Source organism: Suricata suricatta, chromosome 17 (genome assembly GCF_006229205.1).
Source record: "Suricata suricatta isolate VVHF042 chromosome 17, meerkat_22Aug2017_6uvM2_HiC, whole genome shotgun sequence".
In the NCBI taxonomy this organism is placed as follows: domain Eukaryota; kingdom Metazoa; phylum Chordata; class Mammalia; order Carnivora; family Herpestidae; genus Suricata; species Suricata suricatta.
The window spans coordinates 54,617,305-54,621,280 of record NC_043716.1 but is presented as its reverse complement, the minus strand read 5'-3'; the positions used below and the strand labels follow the sequence as shown (position 1 = coordinate 54,621,280).

The 3,976-nt window shown below is 62.9% G+C and overlaps 1 protein-coding gene across 7 annotated transcripts in view; it reads right to left on the bottom strand.

Annotated features, from left to right (window-relative positions):
• Nucleotides 1–3,976, bottom strand: part of SEPTIN9 (septin 9) — a 136,371-nt gene that overhangs the window by 18,096 nt on the left and 114,299 nt on the right. The window contains exon 1 of one of the 7 annotated variants that reach the window (XM_029927746.1): nt 3,692–3,786. The exons of the other annotated variants lie outside the window; for them this stretch is intronic. The gene's annotated coding sequence lies outside the window, so the exon portion shown is untranslated. Of the gene's footprint in view, nt 1–3,691; nt 3,787–3,976 lie in introns of those variants that run through there. 7 annotated transcript variants of the gene reach the window in all.

Below are 3,976 nucleotides of genomic sequence, written 5' to 3'. Positions count from 1 at the left end.
GGGAAGAGATGCATGAATAAAGATCTCCCAGGACCCCGTGCCCTTTGCGGACCCAGGAGGGGACGCAGCCTGAGAGCGCCATCCCAATCCCGTTCATTCATTCATTCATTCATTCATTCAGGGGCGTGAGGCGCCCCGGAGGCGGGGAGGGGGGTTCCCCCACTCTCACTGTCCGCCAAGGCTCCTCTCTCCTCCCGCCAAACGCGCTGGAGCAAGCCTCGCCTCCATTGTGCTAGAAGGAATCTCAAGAAGCTCTCCGTTCCTGCCAACACGGTTTCAATCGGCCCAAGTCGGCACAGTCAGATTTGGACAGCGGCCACCTCTCTCCACGCCACCCCACCCCCTTCTGGAAGAGGCCCTCTTCTGTTCTTTATTTGCAGCCCGCCTCCTCCTCCTCCTCCTCCTTCTCTTCCTCCTGCTGGGCTGGGTGGCCCCACGGAGTCCCTGGTCTTTGCTCAGACTTGGGAGCCTGGTTCACTTCCTAAAAAGCAGCCTGCAGAAGGGACACCCAGCCCGGGCCAGGAGTGAGCCCTCCGACCTCCTGCATCATGGATCTATTTTTTATTTCCTTTTCCACTACCCACTGGCCTCACGGGACCAGGGACTGAGCCCCCAGAGCCTCCTCCCACACCAGAGAACCTTCCAGCACGATGGGTCCCCGCCCCAAAGCAAACCCTGAATCCAGCCCTGGCCCAGCCCGTCCACTGGGTCTGAAGGGGCCAGCCGACCACAGAGATTCCGTTAGCTCTTGGCAAATATTTGCCAAGTTAAAAGGAGGAAGAAAAGATCCTCCCCTCCACCCCCTCAGCCCCATGGATGGGTGGAAACTGGCCATTTGTCACAGGGTGGAATTTCCTCTTATCAGGGATGTCCCCCTGGGGGGGCTCCCCTCCCCCATCCCCTCTACAGCAGGGCTGTCGGCAGATCCTCACCAGAGCTGTGGGTAAGGGACAGAGGCACGAGGCTGGGGGCACCGGGGGTCCCTCCTGCCCCAGCTGATGAAGTCACCCCAGGAGACCGGGCTCTCCGCATCCCCCCCGCCCACCAGAGGCCAAGCAGATCTAAAAATACTCCCCCCAAAGTTATGAAGCAATTTCTGTCTATGCGGTTGCGGTCAGGCGCAGGGTAGGGTGGGGGTGCCACCCAAGGCGCCCTGGTGCCCAGGGTGCTGCAGGACGCAGAGTGTGGGAAGGGGCCACATGGGGGGGGGGGCCGCATTCCTGGGCCAGACGCAGAGCCTGACTAGACGATCCCTGAGGCGGGGAGATGGACATCTTGCACCAGCGGCTGGAAGGCATCACGAGGGTCCCGGGATGTGGGACCCATCTTGAACCCAGTCCCCGTGCACTTGAAGCTCTGGCTCTGGGCTGAGGGCTGATGACAGAGCTGGGGTCCTTTTCTCTCCCGCCTCTGGGAGCAGCGGGCTCAGGGCCTAGGGAGTAGCAAGGACCCCGATGACACGGGCCACGCCGGCGGGGCTCCTTAGGAAGACTCCCTGGCTCCCTGTCCCCACTGCCTCGCCCCTGCGCTCCTGCAGGAGACACTCATCCGTGGACAAGCCCATGAAAGGCCCCGGGAACTCTGAGGACACATCCGGAGTCACTAAGGGACCGTGGGACGGGCTGCCCGCCCCTCTACCCAGCCCTCCCCCCAGGAAAAAGCCGTGAGCATGGATCGCTGCCCAGTCACCCCACGGGACGGATGTTTCCATCACCCCTGAAACGCTGCCTGGGGTGGGGGGATGCTGGCCGGGGGCGGGGTGCAGACACCCCTAAACCCAGGGCTGGGTCACACACCAGAGAGAAGCTGGCATGTCCGCACTGAAGCATGATGTCGGGGGCGCTTCTGGCTACACATCAGAGCGGAGTCCTGAGGGGCACCCCTCACCCCCAGCTGCGGGAATGGGCCCTGAGCACCCCAGCCTTTTCCTTCCCACGACGCGCTCTCCCCCGGCCACGCGGCCCCCGCTGCGCCCCCCTGTCTGAGGCTACAGAGGCTCGGCCTTCCCGCCCGCCCTCTCCTTCCCCCTGTAAGTCCCGGCCCCTGAGCCCTGAATGCCAACACACTGGTGCCAACTGACCATTCCTGAGCCCGTCCCAGCTCAGCAGAGAAGCCCCGAAGCCCCACCGGCGCCCGGCCCTCAGCCCAGCATCTGTGGCCCCCGCCCCGGTGAAGTCTGGAGATCTCAGGCCGAACGTGCCCCGAACCGAACTCTGACCCTCCAGGCTGCCCCCCGCCTCCGCCCCGTTTGAGTAAACGCCACCTCTGTGCCTCCAGTTACCACGGCTCCAAGTCTGGGGGCCCCTCCCCTTCCATCACTCAAACCCAACCAGCAGTCCCATCAAACCCCCCAACATCCCGCGGCCCCCACAATCCATCACCATGACTGCCCTCCACACTCGCTGTGTGACCCAGAGCCAGTAACTTAACCTCTCTGGGCTTCCAACTTCGGTGTAAATTGGACTAACACTACCACGGGCCTCCCACAAGCGCTGGGAGAAGCAAACGAGATAATTCATGAATCACACAGAACAGCGCCCAGTCACTGCTCTAAGCAGCTGTTCGTGGATCACAAGCCCGCGGCCAGCTGTCCAGCTTGGGTGATGACTGTGCCCCTGGCTCCTACCAGCTCCACACACAAGGCTCCTCACAGAGTTCTCCCTGGCTCTGCTCCTGGAGGAACCCCGCACTTGTTTCCCTAGGTTGTTGCATGAATGAATGAATGAATGAATGAATGAATTGGGAACTCACTGCCCTCCCTCCCTCCTCTCTTCCCAGCACAGTGTGAGGGGCTGGCCACGGCTTCCGGCCAAGCTGGGTGGCGCCTCTGGGGCCCCGGCCCTGGGCATGCTGGCCCGCATCCTCTCCCACGGGCTCCTCACGGCTTCCAGTGTGGGGCAGGATGGGAACCGTTTCCAGTCTCCGCCGTCCTCTGGAGCCACAAAGCACCAAAGAGGAAGGATGGACAGATGGATGGACTTCCGGGGACAGTTCCTGGCCATTCAGGAAATTTTGCTCAGAATATGGGGGGAAGGAGAGGTGGGCAGAGACTGGGCCTGGGGCAGGCTGGTGGGCAGGGGCTTGGGCCACTCGAGGCACCGCCCATGTCACCCCCTCCCCCGCCCAGCAGATGGCCTGGCCAGTGCAACAGCGACACGCGGGTCCCACGAGCCGGGGGCTGCCGGTCACCGGACAACAGGCCCTCCCGGGAACCAGGGCCGGCCAGGTCGTTTCATAGCCCAAGGGTGAAGTGTCGTGCTGCCCCTCATCTGCGGTGGGGCAGTCACCCGTGACCTGCCTGCAGCCTGGACCGAAGCGTGGTTGGAACACCCAGGAAAGGGAATTTATTAAACTCAGACACAACCAGTCCAGAAACGTCCCCGTCCCGGTGCTCAGGGGCTCGGCCAGGACCTCGGGCACAAGGGGACCCCAGGGCCGGCCGGACCGGGCACTTTACAGTCTACAGAGAACTCACGCGTGCTTTATCACACGCCACCCAGGGCTCCCTTCTTGCTCAGAGTCCTCGCTTCCGGCGGCCGAGACTCTTGAAATGAGCCCAAAATAACAAGACCTATAGTACCGTGTTCTTGAACAGTTCAAGACAGAAGAAAGTTAAACTAGAAAGTGGGCCAGTCTGTGGGGTCCCACCCTGCCCACCGGCATCCTCCACGTCCCCTCCCCCCACGGGTACCTGCCAGGCAGCTGGGAACCTTCTCGTCGTCGGTCAGTGTCCTCAGTGAGATCACAGCAGCCCTGGGGGCCCCGAGGGTGGGAGCCCATCCCCTCCCGGGTCCCCTTCCAGGTCCACCCCACCCCCCAGCCCTGCAGCTCCGGGAAGAAGCCACATTCATATGGTAATTTCTGCCTGAGAATTGGCGCCGAGCTGAGGCCCCTCCAGTTGTGGGCCAGGAGGGGGGAGCTTGGCCCCAGCTTGACCACTGGCTCCCTGGCCCTGCCAAACGGGCCCTTCCCAGGG